General features: G+C 43.4%; 1 long non-coding RNA gene across 1 annotated transcript in view; it reads left to right on the plus strand.

The window, feature by feature from the left end:
- The window catches only part of LOC132397294 (uncharacterized), a 47,027-nt gene that overhangs the window by 11,031 nt on the left and 13,097 nt on the right, over positions 1 to 22,899 (plus strand). Inside the window, exon 2 of the long non-coding RNA XR_009513330.1 lies at positions 10,356 to 10,413. This is a non-coding gene — a long non-coding RNA (uncharacterized LOC132397294). The remainder of the gene's footprint in view (positions 1 to 10,355; positions 10,414 to 22,899) is intronic.

The raw sequence follows: 22,899 nt of genomic DNA on the forward strand, positions 1-22,899 counted from the left end.
AGATCTCAAATTTGTTACAAAATAATTTGCAAGTGAAAACCATATATTGTTGATAGCAATGAGTGCTGGAGAAGGGTAAGTGGGCCAAATATTTAGTGTTTACAACTAATTTTACACATCACGCACATTTCCAATTTTGGATTAAACACATACAAACTCTTCTGCTTGAAATAGATGTCAAGTTAATATTTAAGAGAGCTGTCTCTACATCATTTAGAAAATGCATTACTGATTCATGTTGCTTCAAATTAAGAATTACATCAATGATTTGGGAGTATGATATCTGAACATGAAGAAGGGGTATGATATTTATCCTTCCTTTATTTTATTTTTTATTTTAAAGATGTAGCGTGGAATAGGTCCTTCCAGCCCAAAGAGCCAGCTACCCACCTATTTAACCCCAGCCTAATCACAGGACAATTTATAATCACAAATAAACCTAGTAACTGGTGTGTCTTTGGACTGTGGGAGGAAACCAGAGCACCCAGAGGAAAACCATGCAGTTACTGGGAGAACATACAAACTTCTTACAGACAGTGCTGGAATTGAACTCTGAACCCTGACGCCCCCAGCTGTAATAGCATTGGACTAAATGCTACGCTACCGTAGTACACGCTCCTCCGCTGATGCAGGCTTCAGAGCTATTGTGGCATTTAATATGATGCAGCTATTTTTTCATTAGTGGTATAGCTCGTGCCAGTAATGGATTTGCCTGTGGGACTCATCCGTCATGACTGATGAAGTAACAGCTGCATCCAGCGTACCCACCCCCTGCAGCTGAGAACTTACACGGATTGAGGTGCTCTTAACTTGATTTGCAAAGTCCACTTTCATAAGAATAGATCCAGTGACAAGAAGACAGCCTGTGAAGTCCTGTCAGTGGTTCCAGAATACCTCGCAGAGCAAAATTGAGTTTGCTTCATTCACCAAGATACGACTAATCATATCCAAAAGGTCCTGGGAACAAAGAGCTGGCTTTGCAGACTAAAGGCCATGATTGGACTTCCCCACACTGCCATCTACTTTTAAGTCTAAACGTTGTTTGATCTGAATCACAGTTTTGAACTTTACCGTTAAGTAGCTGCACAAGGTTAACTATATAGTATGGTACTGATTAATTATTATAATTGACCCTGACTGTTATTAGTTTGCTACATGGACTTCTCATTCTGCAACTTATTGCATTATCAAATCACGAATAAAGCCCCACGACTGGTATTTTGTAGTGCCAGTCAGTAGCCACTTTATTAGGTACCTCCTGTACCTATTAAGGAGGTACATGTTGACTTGTTGTTTGACATGTTGTACATTCAGAGATCCCCTTCTGCACATACAGTGGTAATGTGTGGTTATCTGAAGGTGTGTCAGCTTGAACCAGTGCGGCTAATCTCTTCCGACCTCTCTCATTAACAAAGTGTTTCTGCCTTCAGAACTGCCACTCTCTGGATCTCCACAACATTCTCTGTAAATTCTAGATATTGTTGTGCATGATAATCCAGGAGATCAGCAGATTCTGAGATACTCAAACCACCCCTTCTGGCACCAGCCATTATTCCCCAGTCATAGTCACTTAGATCACATTCCTTCTCCCATTTTGATGTTTGGTGTGAACAGAAACTGAACCTCATGACCATGTCTGACTGCTTTTATGCATTGAATTGCTGCCGCATGACTGGTTGAGTAGATATTTTCATTAACAGGCATGTATGCAGGTGTATCTAATAAAGTGGTTACTGAGTGCAGTTCTCAAGGTTTTGGAAACAGGGCAATGCAACATTTGAAGACTTCCATCAGCTTTGTCAGTTTTTCAGCATATAACCATTTAACAAATACTCTCAAAAACTTCTATAGATATATGGTGGAGAGCATTCTGACAGGCTGCATCACTGTCTGGTATGGAGGGGCTACTGCAAGGACCAAAAGAAGCTGCAGAAGGTTGTAAATCTAGTCAGCTCCATCTTGGGTACTTGCCTACAAAGCATCCAGGACATCTTCAGGGAGTAGTGTCTCAAAAAGCCAGCGTCCATTATTGAGAACCTCCAGCACATAGGGAATGCCCTTTTCTCACTGTTACCATCAAGTAGGAGGTACAGAAGCCTGAAGGCACACACTCAGTGATTCAGGAATAGCTTCTTCCCCTCTGCCATCCGATTCCTAAATGGACGTTGATCCCTTGGACACTACTTCATTTTTAAAATATACAACATTTTTGTTTTTTTTTTGTATTTTTAATCTATTCAATATATGTAGACTGTAATTGATTTACTTATTTATTATTTTTCTCTTCTATATTATGTATTTCATTGAACTGCTGCTACTAAGTTAACAAATTTCACGTCACATGCCAGTGATAATAAACCTGATTCTGATTCTGATTAATATTCAGAAATTTTCCATTCAACTTCATAAACCTTTTGCTTTGACAAGCAAAATCAATATGGAATGTCTTCAAATCTATCCAACTTAGTCAGCAATCAGCCTGACCAGTGCATTGGAGGTCTGTGACTCGTGGTGCTCCCCAGGGATCAGTGTGGTGACATCTGTTGCTTGTGATATGTATATAAATGACCTGGATAAAAGTGTAGACGTGTGGGCTAGTAAGTTTGCAGACATCACAAAGATTGGTAGAGTTGTGGAAAGTATAAAAGGCTGTCAAAGGATACAAAAGAATATAGATCAGTTTCAGATATGGGTGGGGAAATGACAGAGTTCAGTCCAAACAAGTGTGAAGTGTTAGACATTAGGGGGTCTAATTACAGTTAAAAGCAGGACCCTTAACAGCAATGATGTACAGAGGTATCTTGAGGTCCAAGTACATAGGATGGAATTGTCAAAAATACAAGAGAACAGTACTTAAGATGAGGAGCTATGGTTGAAGGTAGATAAGCAGGGCAGGTTTTTGATTACAGAGTGTAGCAGGTGACTGAAGCAGTTTGCCAGGGTAGTGGTGGAAGCAGATATGATAGAAGCATTTAAGTGTGTTTTAACTTACACACAAGATCATCAAACAGTTAAGTCATTCATTTTCCACAAAAACAGCTTTTATTTTGTAGATCGTAACCTTATATAACATAGCCATGTACTTTGAAAGAAAGACACTGTAGATAATGGACTGCCTTCATACAATGCTTTCGATGATTGCATCCTCTGAATCTTCATTTTCATTGTAACATTCAAGATAATTGTTGATAGCTTCAAATTCTTCATAGTTCCTAACTTGCTGAAGTAGGGAAACTGTTTCATTTTCACTCCTGGCCATTCCTGACATCTCCAAGCCTGTATGTTTGAAACTGCAATGAGCAAAACAGTTTTGAATGGTCTTACTGCTTATTCCATGCTTCTTGATGCTCCTTAAAACCTACTTCCTGGAGTCTCTAATTATTTGGTATCTATTTGATTGCAAGCATTGTTGGTAATATTACTATGAAATGTTATGACCTTAAAAATGCTGTTCAGATCTAAGCTATCTGAATATGCATTAACATCATAGATTCACTTCATTTTTATTGGCTGACAGAATACAAGGAGCAAAGCAAAATTCTCCTGCTAGGTTCAGGCCATGGATACCAGCATCACCAGCTCCAGATCAAATGACCCCAGGACGGTCCAGAGCGTGGGTCCCTCTGTCAACAATTCTGGTTCCAATGATCCCAGAGACTTCAGACCATGAATTATGTGGCCTCCAGCTCTAGCTTCACCACCAATCTCAGCCATCTCCTCTTCTCATCTTCTTCTACCTTAGGCCACAAACTTAACAATCACCCTTGATGAGTTATTTACTTCAAACTTTCTGCATAATCTCTCAAAGAGTTGAACTGCATGTGCATGTAACAAAAGCTGTATAACTCATTTCCTTTACCTTAGGCCACAAACTTATCAATCATTCCTTGTACCTGAAAAATTTACAAAAGAGGACATTCCACATGATGCATTCTCCCTAAATCAAACCACAAGTCTCCCTATTACAGCAGAGAAAATCCAAAGGGAAACTAGAAAAAACCCACACTATCTCAAGTCTACATGTCAACCCCAAATAGTTGGTATTTGCAACAGAAATCCCAATTCCCCCATTTTTATCAGTACTGGGATGAACTTGCCCCTCAAGGGGGTTGCCTTTTGTGGAGATTGACAGTTGTACCATCCAAGCTGAGAGCTTAAGTGCTGGAGAAGCTACATAGTGGTCATCTAGGCATGATCAAAATGAAAGCATCAGCTTGAAGCTTTGACTGGTGGCGTGACATAGATCAGCAGATCAAGCCGCATGCCACATACTGTTCAGGATGCCAACATCTCCCGAAGATGCCAAGAGCCATGTCTCCTCATCCCTGGGAATGGCTTGCATTGCCCTGGCGGAGGATTCACGTGGATTTTGTCAGACCATTTATGGCCACAAATTTCTTGGTAGTGGTGCTTGAGCTACAAAGTGGCCAGAAATGTTCCCAAACAAGACAAAATGTGCAGATGCTGGAAATCAGAGCAACACACATAAAATGCTGGAGGAATTCAGCAGGCCAGGCAGCATCTATGGAAAAGAGTAAAGTTGATGTTTCAAGCCCAAGACCCTTTATCAGGTCTGGAGAAAAGTAGATGAGGAGTCAGAGTTAGAAGATGGGGAGAGGGGAGGAAGAAACACAAGGTGATAGGTGAAACTGGAAGGGGTGAAGTAAAGAGCCGGGAAGTTGATTGGTGAAAGAGGTACAGGGCTGGAGAAAGGGGGATCTGATAGGAGAGAACAGAAGGCTATGGAAAAAAGAAAAAGGGGAGGAGCACTAGAGGGAGATGATGGGCAGGTAAGGAGATAAGGAGATAAGGTGAGACAGGGGAAAGGGAATGGGGAATGGTGAGGGGAGCATTACCAGAAGTTCAAGAAATCAATGTTCATGCCATCAGGTTGGAGGCTAGCCAGACAGAATATAAGGTGTTGCTCCTCCAACCTGAGTGTGACCTCACTGCGACAGTAGAGGAGGCCATAGACTGACATGTTGGAATGGGAAGTGGAATTAAAGTGGTTGGCCACTGAGAGATCCCACTTCTTCTGATGGACAGAATGTAGGTGCTTGGCAAAGCGGTCTCCCAATCTATGTTGAGTCTCATGGATATACAGGAGGCCATACTGGGAGTGCCGAATACAGTAGATGACCCCAACTGACCCACAAGTGAAGTGTCGCCTTACCTGGAAGGATTGTTTGAAGCCCTGAATGTTAGTGAGGAAGGAGATGTAGGGGCAGGTGTAGCACTTGTTCCGCTTACAAGGGTAAGTGCCAGGAGGGAGATCAATGGAGAGGGACAAATGGACAAGGGAGTCACATAGGGAGTGATCCCTGTGGAAAGCAGAAATTAGGGGCAGGCGGGAGGGAAGGATGTGCTTGGTGATGGGATCCCATTGGAGATGGTGGAAGTTACAGAGAATTACAAATGTATATGCTGGACGCAGAAGCTGGTGGGGTGGTAGGTGAGGACAAGAGGAACTCTGTCTCTGGCGGGGTTTTGGGAAGATGGGTGAGGGCAGATGTGCACAAAATGGAAGAGATGTGGTTGAGGGCAGTGTTGATGGTGGAGGAAGGGAAGCCCCTTTCTTTAAAGAAGGAGGACATCTCCTTCATTTTGGAATGAAAAGCTTCATCCTGACAGCAAATGTGGCGGAGATGGAGGGATTGAGAGAAGGGAAGTGCATTTTTACAAGTAACAGGGTGGGAAGAGGTATAGTCCAGGTAGCTGTGAGAGTCAGTTGGTTTATAATAGACATCAGTAGAAAAGCTGTCTCCAGAGATAGATGTAAGGAGATTGAGAAAGGGGAGGGAGGTGAGAGAAATGGACCGGGTAAATTTGAGGGCAGGGTGGAAGTTGGAGGCAAAGGTGATGAAGTCAATGAGCTTCCCAATCGGGAGCATATTCCCAATATGCTCTACTACAGCCTTGTACACCGTTATGTGTTGAGAAGCCTCTTCTAAAGGACTGGTGTTCCAGAACACTTAGTCAGTGACAATGGACTACATTTTGTAGCAGAACAGTTGCAGTCATTCCTGAAAATGAATGCAATAAGACATATTACATCTGCACCATACCGCCCAGCTCCAAAAGGCTTGGTGGAAAGAGTCTACAGAACTCTCTACAAGCAATGTCAGCAGAACACACTACACTAACACTGAATCAGAAGTTGCCAGTTTTCTCCTTGCACATCGCAATGTAGCACTCTCTACAACCAGCAGCTCACCAGCAATGCTGTTCCTGGGTCATCCCTTGCACTCACAAATGGATCTCATCAAACCCAATCTCAGAAGGAGTATGCAGGATAAACAGCTGGGACAAATTAAGGGGTCCTCAAATAGGGCGTTTAGTGTTTCACTCCTGGAACTGCAGTCCTGGCAAGGGACCACAGAGGTGACCAAAAGTGGGTACTTGGAAAGATTAAGGACAGAACTGGACCACTCTCCTACACTGTGGAGATTGTGTTTGATGTCATCTTGGGAAGACACATCGATCAGTTGAGGAGACCAGAGCCAATTGTTGGAGAAGAAAGGTGTTCAGAGTTGTTAGAACTACTTCCTGCAGTACATGAGTCAACTCCTACAACCACCACAAAACCTGAGATTGATTAACTATTTTTTGTTGCTAACAAAATTAATTCCAGGTATGTAAAAGTATGTGATTGGCATATATCATTGCGCCACTGTGTTAAGTGCCCACCTCACTAGAATTAAAATGAAAACTAAGACACTTTCTGCTGGGCTCCTGTGTTTTTCTTTTGATTAGTTTTATGTTTTGGAGTTACAACACATTACACCGACCAGTTCTCCTTCACCAACACCCTCCTCCATCTGACAGAACTGATCTTCACCCTTAATTTCTCTTTTGGCTTCTTCTACTTTCTCCAAACTCAAGGTGTAGCCATGGGCCCCCGCATGAACCGAAGCTATGCCTGCCTTTTCATTGGCTACTTAAAACATTAGCTAACATGTTTCATGTTCCAAGCCTTCCCTGGTAGTGCCCCCCCCAACTCTTTCTATGCAACATTGATGACTGAACTGGTGTTGCTTCATGCACCCATGTTGAGCTAATCAATTTCATCAATTTACACCCTGCCCTAAATTCACTTGGTCCATTTCTGACACCCCTCTCCTTTCTTGATTCTCTGTCTCCATCTTTGGAGACAAACTGTCCACTGATATCTTTTTTAAACTTACTGATTTCCACGGCTATCTTGACTATAACTCTTCCCACCCTGTCTCAGATAAAACTGCTATCCCCATTTCTCAGTTCCTCTGTCTTCACAGCATCTGTTAGCAGGATGAGGCTTTCCTTTCCAGGATATCAGAGATGTCCATCTCTTCAAAGAACAGGGGGTTCCCTTCCTCCATCATGGATGCTGCCCTCACCCACATCTCCTCCATTTCCTGGACATCCGTGCTCACCCCATCTTCCTGTTGCCTTAACAGGGACAGAGTTCCTCTTCTCCTCACCTATCACCCCATGAGCCTCCACATTCAACACACCATTCCCTGCTAGTTCTGCCATCTTCAACAGGATCTGACCAACACCTCCCCCCCACACCATTCTCAGCTTTCCTCAGGGATCCCTCCATGATTCTCTTATCCATTTGTCCCTCCCCACTTACCCACTTACCTCTGCAAGTGACAGAAGTGACACCCCTGCCCATTTACCTCCTCCCTCACTTCCATTCAGGGCCCCAAGATATCCTTCCAGATGAAGCAACACTTCACCTGCGAATCTGTTGGAACTGTCCACTGCTCCCAGTGCAGCCTCCTTTACATCGGTAAGACCCATCATATATTGAGACTGTTGTCAGCCACCTCTGATCCATCCATGAAAAGCAGAATTTCCCAGTAGCCAACTATTTTAATTCTATTCCCATTCCTTTTCTGACACATCAAAGTTGAAAGCAAATTTATTATCAAAATAGATATACATCACCATACGCAATCCTGAGATTCATATTCTTGCGGGCGTACTCAATTAATCCAATAACCATAATAGAATCAATGAAAGACTGCACCAATAGGGCAACAACCATTGTGCAAAAGATAACAAACTGTGCAAATACAAAAAAGAGAAGAAATAATAATAATAGTAATAATTAATCAATAAATACTAAGAACATGAGTCCTTGAAAGTGAGTCCATAGGCTATGGGAACTGTTCAGTGATGGGGCAAGTGAAGTTATCCCCTCTAGTTCAGGAGCCTGATTGTTGAGAGGGAATAACTGTTCCTGAACATGGTGGTCTGAGTCCTGAGGCACCTGAACATTTTTCCTGATGGCAGCAGCAAGTAGCGAGCATGTCCTGTATGGTGGGGATCTGTGACGATGGATGCTAATTTCCTGCACCAACACTCCATGTAGATGTGCTCAGTGGTGGGACGGTTCCACCCTTGATGGATTGGGCCATATCCACTACTTTGGGTAGGATTTTCCAATCAAGGGCATCAGTGTTTCCATATCAGGCTGTCAATTTACTCTCCACCATGCATCTATAGAAGTTTGTCAGAATTTTAGATGTCATGTCGAATTTTCACAGACTTTGTCAAGAAGTAGTGGCACTGCTGCGCTTTCTTCATAATTGCACTTACTTGCTGGACCCTGGCCAGGTGCTCTGAAATGGTAACACTGAGAAATTTAAGCAATGCATACAAAATGCTGGAGGAACTCAGCAGGCCAGGCACCATCTATGAAAAAGAGTACAGTCGACTATTTGGGCCAAGACCCAAGTATTTTGTATGAGTTGCTCTGAATTTCCAGCATCTGCAGATTTTCTCTTGCTCAGGGTCGAGGAATTTAATTTTGCCGTCCCTCCCCACCTCTGATCCCCCCAATGAGGACTGGCTCATGGACTTCCTGTTTTCTCCTCCTGAATCAATCATCTCGGTCTGGTTTCACACTGAGGAAGAGGTTGTTGTTGTGGCACCACTCAATCTCTCCTGTACGTTGATTCACCACCACTTTTGATCAGCCTACAAAAGAGGTATCGCCAGCAAACTTAAATATGGCATTGGAGCTGTGCTTGGCTGCCCAATCAGAAGTGTAAGTGTATGTCTGTCTACAGCCTCCTCTTTTGCCACAATAAGGCCACAGTCAGGTTGGAAAAGCACCACCTCATATTCCATCCTTGTAGCCTCTAACCTAAAGACGTGAATATCCATTTCAACAACTTCCAGTAATTTTTTCCTCTCCTTTCTCTCTTCTTCAGTTCCCTGCTCTTCCCTCTTCTCCTGACCCAGGGGACCCCTCTTCCTTCCCTTTCTCCCTTTCCTATTCCTTCTCCAGCCACTTGCCTTTTTCACCTAACATCTCCCAGCCTCTTATTTCATTCCCCCTCCCCAACCCACCTGGCTTCTCCTATCACCTTCCAGCTTGTCCTCCTCCCCCTCCCGCACCTTCTTATTCTGGCATCTTCCCCCTTCTTTTCCTGTGCTGATGAAGGGTCTCAGCCTGAAACATTCATTTCCATAGATCCTGCCTGACCTGCTGAGTTCCTCTGGTATTTTGTGCGTGTTGCCCTGGATTTCCAGCTTGTCTGCAGAATTTCTTCTCTTTGTGATTTGCTGATCAGAGGTTTCTCTTGCCCAGGAGCCCAATTTAGTTACATTCATACATTATCTAGAAAAGTTGTCATGGCAATAAAACAGATCAAACGTTTCTCTGTCTTACAAGCCAGTCCAAACCATTATGATATATAAAATTGATATTATTTGAAATAACAATTAAATGGTTAGTACTGCGTCTCCTAACAACTGAAAACATTGTGAAGGTGAGATGTTTTACCATTGAGACTAAGTGGCCAATTTGAACAAGGCTGTACTGCCGTTCTGCGAGTTGGCAGCAGAAACTTCTGTTCCTTCATCTCACCCCACCCATAATATTAAACACCTGTGCAACCGGCGTTGTCTTTTAGCACTTGTGACAAACTGGTTGACAGTAGCTGCAAATAGAAAAGATTCAGCTGCCGACTCTACAGAGCTTTAAGACACAATGTCTTCACTTCTACAACACGACTCAACTGTAACTTCAGTCTCGTGAAGAGCTCCGGGTTGCTTTGTTTCAATTAACTGTCCAATAAATTTACAGAGGGACCGATGAATTTGTAAGAGCTCTTCCATTTACTGGGATTTTCATAAAACCAACTGTTTTATCTGTTCGCCCAGCACATTTCTTCCTCTTAAAAGCGACAGATTTCAGTATTACAAGGCAATAAACTTTTTTGGGGTGTGTTAATAAGGAGGCTGCAGGTTAACTCTGAAATTGCGGGCTTCGACATTCCCGTCTGCTGAACTGTAGAACTTATTATAGAATTTCAGAATGTTTTCGTAGAGCTCATACTAAGGCAACGTTTATTTTCCAGGCTCAATGGTAACTTTTGAAAATAAGAATAGCAAGTTAACGGATTTGGTAGTTTCAAGGTAAGCAAAACTTTTTACTACTTCGTTCCTCGGGGTTATTTTGTTGCAGCTTTATTTGTGCATTTTGTATCCAGAATGAACGTGTTCAATTAAACAATTACCCTCGGAAAATCGGAATGCACTGTTACCGTTTATCTGACTGAATGCAAATATCGCAGGTGTCAGTGTCGGATTTTAGGGGCTCGCTCACTTATCCACAGCTCTTCAACATTTCATACCACATCTTTCAACATCACGCGAGCCACAAACGAATCTGAAATGTTTAATTTTAAATGAAAATTGGAGGATAATTACATTATGTGTGTCTGTACAGTAAAATGGTCTGATCCTTTGTGTCCAGGGTAGGGAATCTGCATAACCCGATTAATTGAATTTAAGCTGACAACGCCTTTTGGAAACGCCCTGATGAATCGTATTTACTTCATAGCCCAGGAACGATTGTTAAATCTTTTTAAACACGTGGCACGCGTTAATGTTAATTGTTATATAGTGTGTTATATTTAGGACTCCAGTTTCTACCTCCCGCGGCAATAATAGCGACTTTCCATTTACTTCTGTTCACTTTATCTACGATTCAAGAATACAAAATTTATTTGCCTGCTACAATGAAGATGGGAAATTTTCCGCGATTGGAGAGAGAGTTTCTAATTGATGCGGAGTACTGATCTAGTATTTCTAGTGACTCAAATGCAGAAGGCAGATTGGGTTTAAACCGTTCTTGATTTTTGACTAGAGTACGCTTCTTACCTAAAGTTCTTAAGTTTACCGAGCGATCCTGGATTTCGGAGAGTAGTCATTCCAGTGACGTTTCACAATTCAATGGGCCCGGTCATGATAACCATTAGTCGGGGCCTAACGCGAAAAATGGAAGCGGGGCTGTTTTCCAATATCACGGGGTATTAGTGTCCCTCTGTTGTTACCACACTTCAGCGCAAAGATACTGGGAATAGTTCCACGTGGTTAATATCATAGTGCTATAATAGGAACGCTTGAGCCTGGATAAAACTAGCAGCAGGTGGGTGGTGAATGTAGTCCAAACTCAGTCTTTAAAAAAGATTCCTCGAGGTTTTCCACAGATGAGATTACTTCCAGCTGACACATCCCCATTGACAGCTTTTCCTTTTGAGCCTCAATTAATCCATTCTATTCGCCACATCTTGTCTCCAAATGCTTAGGATCTTTTAAGAGTAGCCATTGAACAAAATGTAAATTAAAAGGAGTCGGAACATTGTCCTTCTCTCATTCTTTGGTTTTAAGGGAACATTGTTGTGAGATTGCTAAAGATCTAAGTAGTGTGTAGTGTTCCCTGTAAAATCTTGTGCTGTGGAGGTATTTTTTTGCCCGATGACGTGCGCACTGGATAATTTCTTCAAAGTATAAATAAGCCAGCTCTAAAATCTGTAGACAAAGCATCACAAACTCCATATTGTCAACACCACCTGCATCAGAAACTGGAAAAGTAAATGCGATTGTGTACGATTATGAAATATTTCGTGCGCAGTTTAAATTCCTTTACGCGCTAGTAGCAAGAGATGCGTGCGCACGCACCTTAGAGGGATCATTGGTTATGGCTTTGGATTTACAGATTTCTAAAACCATCTGTACAATGTCTCCAAGCATACCAAATGGTGAAACAGATGGTAAAATTTGCAACATAAATCTAGAGAGGCTACTTAGAAATACTTCAGTTAAAAGTTGTACAACAGGTAATAAGCTTTCTTGTGTGATTGAGGATTCGATGGCTCTCTACACTCTGCTAATAATTTTTTAATTCTCCCCCCCCCCCCCATGAAAATAACAACTCTTTGTAGCTGTAAATTTTCAAAGGGACTTTTCTTAGCTTGATAATCTTCTGACACCACATTACAAAGAACCACATGTTTCTGGCAGAGAAGGAAGTATTCAACTCTGTCCATTTTGAGTTCCTGCAAGGGATCCAAAAGTATTCACATTCTTTCACAAATGTCATATCTGGTGTATCCAGTGGTCTGTGAATTTTCTCCTATGTTGTCTCTGCATTTATAATAAGTGAAAGTTTTTTTCCACTGATAAGTCCCCACCCCCAATCCCTACAAACATATGTTCCCAAAATGATAATAGATTTTCTTATTTATTCAATCAAAATTTATCATGAACAAAAGCCATTGAACCTTACCAATGTTCTCTACTCTATTCAAAATGCTCTCAATACTTCAAGCCTCTTGCTGTCTTTGGTTTCCACGATGCTAGCCCATTACAGTGAATGATTTGGGAATACTACTATTGTGGTATGATTCAGTCAATGGCTCTCATTTTGTGTATTTGAACCATTCGCATGTCTGTGCACCCATTGTATTGAAGTCTTTCAGTTTAGTAGTAATGCTGTTCTTTCTCTAAAATACATATAGGCAATTTATTTGCAGAGGATAGCTTTGCTTGTTAGTTTGAAACCTGTGTACTTTGCTAAATATTACTTTACCTCTCCAGGGTACATAGGATATATTACTGATAAACATTAGCAAAGGCTGGTTGGACTGAATTATGCCCCACCTTGTGTTCAAAGCCTCAGTGTAACCAACTTGCCATTGTCTGTAAGGAGTTTGTATGTTCTCCCTGTGACTGAGCGGGTTTCCTCCAGATGCTCTGGTGTCCTCCCACGTTCCAAACAATGTATGGCCGGTGGGTTGATTGGTCACATGGGTGTAATTGGGTGGCGAGGCACATGGAGCTGGAAGGGCCTGTTTCTGTTCTGTATGAATAAAAGGACATGCATTTAAGAATTTCCCTTCAGTATATTTGTATACAATTCACTTCAGCTCCATATTGGCAAGTTTCTTCTGAGCTTCCTGTGGTGACCATCTTGCATCTTCTGCAGAGAGCTGAGGGGTGTAAAGTGTCTGGTTGGAAGGCGAGGTACTATTCCTCCAGCTCGCAAAGGAGCAATGTAGGAGGATGCAGGAGTTCAGTGGGGGTTGAATGGGGAAGTGAACTCCACGTTTGGTGTCACTCACACCAATTTCTTTAATATTGACACCACATTATGAACACTGAAAGCAACGCACTAAAATGTAAATATACTATTAAAACCTGAGAGGGCTCTTTGGGTCCGTTACTTTGAATTTGAAAACATTGTTGTCCCTGGGGCTCTTATTAAAGTCAATGACTCTGGGTGATCAGCGCTCTTTTCCCCCTCTCCATAGGTGCCATCAGATGTTTCCATTTCTACCTGCCAGTAGCATAATGGTTCCATCTGCACTCTCACAGACTTGTAAAAACCCCCCTTTTCAGCAGCTTTAAACATAACTCACTTCCTCACCACATTTTCTGGGGAAGGGTTAATTGAAGGGTTACTGACCTGATGCTGGATGCCTCTGGAATTTTCCATGCTGTTTTTGATTTCCAGTATCTGCAGCTTTTGCTTTCCATCTCTCGTGACCCTCCCCCAGCACACCCGATCACCTCTGTCTGCTAGGGACACTGTTCACCGTCTGATTCAAAGTTAAAAGTGAATTTATTATCAAAGTACATATATATCACAATATGCAAACTTGAGATATTTGTTTGTTCTTTTTTGTGGGTGTACTCAGTAAATCTGAGACCCATAATAGTCAATAAAAGATCACAACCAACAGGACAGTCTATAGATTGTGGGAACAGTTCAGTAAGTGAAGTTATCCCCACTGATTCAAGGACCTGATGGTTGATGGTAATGCTTTTACTGAACCTGGTAGTGTGAATCTGTCATTAAGCCTACGAGGGATCAGCTATACTGGATTTGGTGATATGCAATGAACTGGAAGTGATTACAGAGCTGAAGGTAAAATAACCCTTGGGAGGCAGTGATCGCAATATGATTGAGTTTAATTTGAAATTTGATAGGGAGAAAGTAAAGTCTGACAAAGCAGTATTTCAGTGGAGTAAAGGAAATTACAGTGGTATGAAAGGGGAGTTGGCCAAAGTAAACTGGATGGAGATTCTGGCAGGGATGACAGCAGAGCAGCAATGTGTGATTTTTGGGGCGGGGGGGGGAGAGGAAGGTGCAGGATAGATGTATTCCAGAAAGAAAGAAATGCTCAAACGGCAAAATAGTATGACCGTGGCTAAGAAGGGAAGTCAAAAGTAATAAAAGCAAAAGAGAGGGTATACAACAGAGCAAAAATTAGTGGGAAGGCAGAGGATTGGGAAGATTTTAAAAATGTGTGGGGGAAACTAAAAGAATCATTAGGAGGGAAAAGATGAAATATGAAAACAAGCTAGCAAACAATGTCAAAGTGGATAGTGAAAAGCTTTTTCAAGTATACTTTTTAAAAAAAGAGATGAAAGTAGACATAGTGGTGCCGAGGAGGGAAAAAAGGATTAGCCATGATTAAATGGTGGAGTAGACCTGATGGACCAAATGGCCTAATTCTGCTCCTGTGTCTTAAGGTCTTAAGGACCACTAGAAAATGAGGGCAGTGAAATAATAATGGGGACAAGGAGATGGCTGATGAAATAAATGAGTATTTTTGCATCAGTCTTCACTGTGGAAGACGCTATCAGTGTGCCAGATGTTGAAAGGTGTGAGGGAAAAGTAGTGAGTGCAGTTACTATTACAAGGGAGAAGATGCTCAAGAAAAGCTGAAAGACCTGAGGGTACATAAATCACCCAGGCCAGATGAACTGCACCCTAGGGTTCTGAAAGAGTTAGTGGTAGAGATTGTGGAGGCTTTAGTAATGATCTTTCAAAAATCATTGTATTCCTGCTAGAGGACTGGAAAATTGCAAATGTCACTCCACTCTTTAAGAGGAAAGCAGCAGAAAGGAAATGATAGACCAGTTAGCCTGACCTCAGTGTTTGGGAAGATGCTGAAGTCGATTGTTGAGGATGTGGTTATAGGGTACTTCGTATCAAAGGACAAGATAGGACAAAGTCAGCATGATTTCCTTAAGGGGAAAATACGCCTACTGAATCTGTTGGAATTCTTTAAGGAGATTACAAGTAGGATAGATAAGGGAGATGTAGTGGATGCTGTATATCTGGACTTTCAGAAAGCCTTTGACAAGGTGCCACACATGAGGCTGCTTATCAAGTTAAGAGCTCAGGTACTACAGGAACATTACTGGCATCATGGTTAGAGCACTGGCTGATTGGTAGGAGGCAGTGAGTGGGAATAAAAGGATCCTTTTCTGGTTGGCTGTCCCACTTGGTGGCGCAATAATATCAGCACCGGACTCTAGAGCAAAGGTTCCCCAGTTCAAATCCAAGTTGGGTTGAGCATCGAGCTAGCAAATCGGCCTCGCAAAAGCAAGAATAGCTTGCTACAGAGACACCATCAAGATGGTGCCCCAATAACTCCACTGCCAAGTTAAGGGCTAGTCTTTTTTTTCTGGTTGGCTGCCAGTGGCTAGTAATGGTCCACTGGGGTTGGTGTTGGGACTGCTCATTTTTATGCTGTATATCAGTGAATTGGATGATGGAATAGTTGGCTTTGTTGACAAGCTTGTAGATGATACGAAGTTTAGTGGAGGAGCAGGTAGTGTTGAGGAAATGGATAGTGTTGCAGAAGGACTTAGATTGGGAGAATGGGCAAGAGAGTGGCAAATTAAATAATGTTGGAAATGCATGATCATGTACTTTGGTGGTAGAAATAAACATTTTCTAAACAGGGAGAAAAATGAAAAATCTGAGATGCAAAGGGACTTGGGAGTCCTTGTGCAGAACAACCTAAAGGTTAGCTTGCAGGTAGAATTGGTGGAGAGGAAGACAAATGCAATCTTATCATTTATTTCAAGAGGTTGTGGAGATGAGCAGGGATGTGATGTTGAGGCCTTATAAGGCACTGGTATTGTGAACAGTTTTGGGCTCCTCATCTAAAAGATATGCTGGCATTGGAGAAGGTTCAGAGGAGGTTCATAAGGATGATTGCAGGAATGAAAGGGTTATCGTATGAGGAATGTTTGGCTCTGGGTCTGTATTCGCTGGAATTTAGAAGGTGGGGGGGATCTCATTGAAACCTTTCGAATGTTGAGTGGCCTAGACAGAGTAGATGTGGAAAGGGGGTTTCTCATGGTGGGGGAATCTAGGATGAGAGGACATAACCTTAGGATAGAGAGGTGTCCATTTAAAACAGAGCTGGGGAGAAATTTCTTTAGCCAGATTGTGGTGAATTTGTGGAATTTGTTGTCACGTGCAGCTGTGGGGGCCAGGTCGGTGGGTGTATTTAAGGCAGAGCTTGATAGGTTCTTGATTGGACACAGTATCAAAGATTATGGGGAGAAGACTGGGGAGTGAGGCTAAGGAGGGGAAAAACAGATCTGCCATGGTTGAATGGCAGAGCAGACTCGGTGGGTCAAATGGCTTAATTCTGCTCCCATATCTTATGATCCCCCCTGATGAAGACCTCTGGTTTCCTTCTCCTAATCTTGCTGACATGAGAGAGAGAGAGAGGTTGTTGTTGAGGCACCACATAGCAGATTTTCAATCTCTCTCTTGTATGCTGATTTGTCACCACTTTTGATTCGGCCAACAACAGTGATGACATCAAACTTAAAAATGTCATTAGAGCTGTACTTAGTCTCAAAGTCACAAGTATTAAATGAGTAAAGCAGGGGGATAAACTCAGCATTGTGGTGAACCTGTGCTGATGGAGATTGAGGAGGAAATGTTGCCAATCTAGATTAACTGGGGTCTACAAGTGAGGACTTGGAGAATCCAATTGCACAAGAAGATATTGAGGCCAAAGTCTTGAAGCTTATTGATAAGTTTTGAGGGGATGAAATGATGCACCATCAATAACTCTTGGAGACGGGAGGCGAACGATAGGCTTTTATTAGCAGCAAAATGGAGCAGAGCATCTTGGAGACTGAGGGAGGGAGCAGTGCCTCCAATCGCCTTTATACAGGGGTCTATGGGAGGAGCCACAGGAGAAGTCAGCAGAGGGGTGTGACCAGACAGGTATACATAGTTTACCACCTGATAGTATTGAATGCTGAGCTATATTCGATAAAGAGCATCCTGATGTATGAATTTTTGCTGTCTGTGTGTTCCTGGGTTGAGTGAAAAACCAATGAAATGACATTTGCTGTGTACAGTTGTGCTAGAAGGCAAATTAGAGTAGATCCAAGTCAATTTGGCTGGTATCTGCTGCAGAAGTGGTGTCAGCATCAGAAAAAGAAACAATTCTTTCCCACCTGTTTGTCAACTGCTGGTTTACTCTCCTGACGTTTGTTTCTGTGTTGGTTGTATGTATCTTGGGAAATGATTTGGGGGTGATCAGGCTTGAGCTGCTTAATTTTTGAGCCTATCTCCTGATAACAAGTCCTGCCCCTGCTTCTACCCATGTCATAGTTGCAGCCTAATTCATGATACTAGATTTATTTCTCAATCCTCCTCTCCTAGTTCCTCTCCAGATGGTCATGGGATGTTGGATGACTAGGCATTGGGTGTGCAACCTGCCCTTTGGGATTCTATCTATTTCCCTTACTTGAAGGGTCCACTATTACAACCACACTTTGTTCTATTTTGCTCTCTTTTTGGTATCAGTCTTTGCTTTAGCAACAACACAACCAAACCCTAGTACAAAGGCCAATAAAGAGACATTAGGCTTTGATAGCAGAACATCAGTTGTGGAAGTTGCCATTGGGTAAGTTGGCTAGTCTTAGAATAGGGAGTTTATGCTTTGGCTTGCATAGCCTTCAGCGAGGAGATACGCAGGCTGTTTTTCTCATTTAATTTTTTTCTCTCTTTTTCTTGCTTATTCCACAGTTAGAGCAGTGGGGATACTAGGCAGGATAGTGGAATGCTCCCCTCTGGGATATGGAAAGACTGGGAGACTTCCAGTGTCCCTGGTGAGTACACCTGCAAGAAGTGCATCCAGCTGCAGCTTCTTTCAGACCACGCTAAAGAATTGGAGCAGAAGTAAGATAAACTCTGGATCATTTGGGAGGGTGAGCAGTTGGTTGACAGGACATAAAGGAAGGTAGTTACATCCAAGGTGCAGGGCATAGGTAACTAGGTGACTGTCAGGAGAGGGAATGGGGATAAGTAGCCAGTGCCGAGTATCCCTGTGGCCATTCCCCTCAATAACTAGTATACCACTTTGGATACTGGTTGGAGGCTGGGGGAGGCTGATGGGATGATCTGACAGAGGAAAATCACAAGTGGTCAGGCCTCCAGTGCCAGGTCCAGCTCAGGCCTCCAGCGCCGGGTCCAGCTCGGGCCTCCAGCGCCGGGTCCAGCTCGGGCCTCCAGCGCCGGGTCCAGCTCGGGCCTCCAGCGCCGGGTCCAGCTCGGGCCTCCAGCGCCGGGTCCAGCTCGGGCCTCCAGCGCCGGGTCCAGCTCGGGCCTCCAGCGCCGGGTCCAGCTCGGGCCTCCAGCGCCGGGTCCAGCTCGGGCCTCCAGCGCCGGGTCCAGCTCGGGCCTCCAGCGCCGGGTCCAGCTCGGGCCTCCAGCGCCGGGTCCAGCTCGGGCCTCCAGCGCCGGGTCCAGCTCGGGCCTCCAGCGCCGGGTCCAGCTCGGGCCTCCAGCGCCGGGTCCAGCTCGGGCCTCCAGCGCCGGGTCCAGCTCGGGCCTCCAGCGCCGGGTCCAGCTCGGGCCTCCAGCGCCGGGTCCAGCTCGGGCCTCCAGCGCCGGGTCCAGCTCGGGCCTCCAGCGCCGGGTCCAGCTCGGGCCTCCAGCGCCGGGTCCAGCTCGGGCCTCCAGCGCTGGGTCCAGCTCTGTGGCTCAGGGAATAGGGAATTCAATGGTTAGTGGAATAGATAGGAAGTTATGTAGATGAGAACAAGATTTTCAAGTGGTATGTTGTCTCCTAGGTATCAGGGTCAATGATCACTTTGGATAGTCCACAGCATTCTTAAGTGGGTGAGCAAGCAGAAGTTGTGGTCCATGTTGGTACCAATGGCAGGGGTTGCACAGATGATGAGGTCCTTCCTGCAAAATGAGTTCAGGGAGTTTGGTGCTAAGTTAAAGGACAGGACCTTAAATGTTGTGATCTCAAGATTGCTACCTGTGTTGTGTGCTAGAGGGGCCAGAAGTGGGAAGATCATACAGTTTAAATGTGGCTAAGGACATGGTGCAGACGGGAGGGCTTCAGACTTTCGGATCATTGGGCTTTCTTCCAGGGAAGGTGGGGCCTGTACCAAAGGGACAGTTTTCACCAGAACTGGAGTGGGACTTGTATCTTTAGAAGTAGGTTTGCTAGTTCTGCATGGCATTGGAGGAGGGGGTTTCAAAACTGGGGTTGCAGGGGGTTGTAACCAGGGCTGCAGAGCGAATAGAGAATTTCTGTGGGGAACGATGTTAAGCCTAAATACAGAAGGCATGAATTGGAAGTTTGAGCATGATGGGACTAATGGTCCATTGTTTAGGAAAGGCTCTAAAAATAAGCAGGAAATTATAGGTTGGTGAGTCTGGTATCAGTTGAATTGAGGGTCTCCATTGATCAGAATTAACCACGGCTATTGCATCCTGGCAGTCTAGATGCACAAGCCTGGGCAGTGTGATCTGGAAAGCAAGCTGTTGTGCATGTACCAAACTTCTCTTTTCCCCCCCCCCCACCCCCATGCATCTAATGAACCCAAAGGAGTGGCAGAGATTGATACAGTTTGGTACCAGAAGCATCGCAGGAGTTGCCAGTCAGCATTGAACTCAACGTAGGATTGCCGTAGGGACTCCACCTCCAGATTTTCCCTCTGGGTTTACTCCCAAAGTCTTCCCCATGAGTGGGTATAGCCACAAGGCAGTGGAGATTGGAGATCAGAGCTTTCCTGCTCTTGGGTGAGCTGACGAGCCCCATTTGCCTGAAGCGACTGGTTTTAAGACACCGATAATCTGCCTTTTCCCCTTCTCCTGTCAGTAGAAACTATTCTGCTGGGCTTAGTAGCTAAGCCACACATGAAGGCCGAGAGCTGGACATGGTCATCAGAGGCTATTTGAGGTCTATGCCATTGGGAGCATTTAATAGGTAGTGGGAGCTTGTCCCCATTACCACCCCCTGGCTATAACAACCTTAAGGAACCCTGGCATCAGTAGTGGTAAGTTACTGGAAGGGACCAGATATATAAACATTTAAATGGGACGAGACTGTCGAACAATTGTTCGATTTCAGCATTTAAAATTAACCTTGATAGGTGTATGGGTGAGAGGATATGGAGGGTGAAGTTCAATGGAACTAGTCTATTTATTAGTTTGGCATGGACTAGAAGGGATGAGGGATCTGTTTCTGTGGTGTTCTATGACTCTGACAAACCATGGTTTCTCTCAAAAACATTGAGCGACAATGCAGTGCTCTGTGTATGGTGGTTAACTTGTACCTCCTCCCACCCTCCCCTTTTTCTGTTGGTGGATATATAGTAGTTGGACTACATCAGTGTCTCTGTGTGGCGTGTGGCCAAGTGGTTAAGGCGTCGGACTAAAGATCCAAAGGTCGTGAGTTTGAGCCCCAGCTGAGGCAGCACGTTGTGTTCTTGAGCAAGGTACTTAACTACACACTGCTCCAGTCCACCCAGCTGAAAATGGGTACCGGCAAAAATGCTGGGGGTTAACCTCAAGATAGACTGGTGCCCTATCTGGGGTGGGGGGCATCGAGTCACGTACTCACAGTCGCCAATATAGTTTGAGAACATTTGACAAGTAATAAAACAAAGCACTTGGTTAGGTATATGAACTTAAGCCACCAAACATTAAATCCAAGGTGATGGAATAATGTCAAAGCTGTTACTTGCTTTTTAAAATAGAGATGAAGTCTCAGATTTTCAAGTGATTAATGAGGTCTTTACATAACATTTCAGTAATGGGAAGGAGCCATTTATTCAGAAGTACAGTGAGGCTAAACAGTGAATTCCTTTAGCTGCAAGTTATACATATAGGCAGGATAAATTTGCTTGCAACCAAATGGAAGTGAATTGGTAAAGAAGGCCATATGAAAAGTACAACCTGGCAGATCATAAAGTGAAAATGGCAGATGTTAAGAATTCATGGTCCTGTTTACAAAAATGTTTAGTAAAATTTTACAACTGTATTTGACTTTTGCATTTCAAGTTGTTTCAAACAAGCTTGTAGACGACAATGGACAGCTGTTTATATCCAGAACACATTCACATTTCCAAGATTTGTATAACAGTATAAACAGGATGGAGTCCTGCTGTGATTATTTTCAGACCTATAATCAAGTATTACTATCACAGTTCCTCTAGTGCTTTTACATGGATAATGTCAATGAAAAGACCGGTTAGAAAAGACCAGTTGGGGCAGTCAGCAGATGAAGACATTGAAAATGTCTGCACTACTGGCCAGCACCTTGCCTGATCTGGCCTAAGGCTGTATGTCCCTGGATTGTGTATCTGCTTTGTTTTATGTATATTCAAATAACTTCATTGAATAAATTCGTTCCAAAGCTTTCTGTTGTCAATTTGGTTTGTGTTGCTCCTCACTGTAAAAATTAATAACATCTTCTGTAAAGCATATTACAAATAAAGAGCAGTACTCAACCAAAGCTCTCAGCCATTGCACCTAGAAGGATGAATGCAATGTGTACGTGAGGTTCCCTCTTGTTTCTTGCCAAGGCGTGTATTAACTTGCCACTTTAAAAAAAAATAATAATCTGGAAATCCCCATTTAATAACACTGATACTGTCAGCAACATCCATAAATGACCACAAAATCTTCTCCAGAGCAATTGTAGATTGCATGTGTAACTCCATTGTCCAAGAAAGAGAGAGAGAATGGGTCTGTTGCTGAAGGCTATTTAGTTGAACATCTGCCACTGGCAAATTAGTGGGGCCATTATTAAGGAAATAGTATCAGAATATTATCACATACACCCAAGTGTTTTTAGAAGGGGAAGGCCCCTTGACAAATGTAGTAATTCTCTGAGATTGTAATAAACAGATGGATAAGGGGGAAAGCAGTGGAAATATAGATCTGGATTTCCAAAAAGCAACTCACAATGTGGGCTCATGACATTGAAAGTAGTATATCAGCATGGCAGAGAATTGATTAACTGACAGAAAAGAAATGAGTGAACATAAGTAGCTCCCTTTCACCTTGGCAAACGCACTGCTGAGCAATCACTGGAATTGGTGCTACGTCCACCCTATTATATTGATGACTTCAAATGAAGGTCAGAAAGTTGTACCATTTCCTAATTATTCAAAGAGAAGAGGAAAAGTGAACAGGTTTGTAATGGATATGGATTGATTTATGTGAATGGGCAAAAAGTATATGAGAATTGACCAGGTCCTGCATGGGAGGTTTGTCGAGAAGGTTTAGTTGCTTGGTATTCAGGATGAGGTAGTATATTAGAATAAACGTTGTCTTTTTGGGAGAAACCTGAGTAGTAGTAGTAGATGGTTGCCTCTCTGACTGGAGACCTGTAACTAGTGATGTGCCACAGGGATTGGTGCTGGGTCCTTTGTTTGTTATCTATATCAATGACCTGGATGGTGTGGTTAACTGGATCAGCTAATTTTTGGGATGTAGTGGACAGTGAGGAAGGCTTTCAGAGGGATCTGGATCAGCTGGAAAAATGG

This window comes from Hypanus sabinus, chromosome 7 (assembly GCF_030144855.1).
Source record: "Hypanus sabinus isolate sHypSab1 chromosome 7, sHypSab1.hap1, whole genome shotgun sequence".
Taxonomy (NCBI): domain Eukaryota; kingdom Metazoa; phylum Chordata; class Chondrichthyes; order Myliobatiformes; family Dasyatidae; genus Hypanus; species Hypanus sabinus.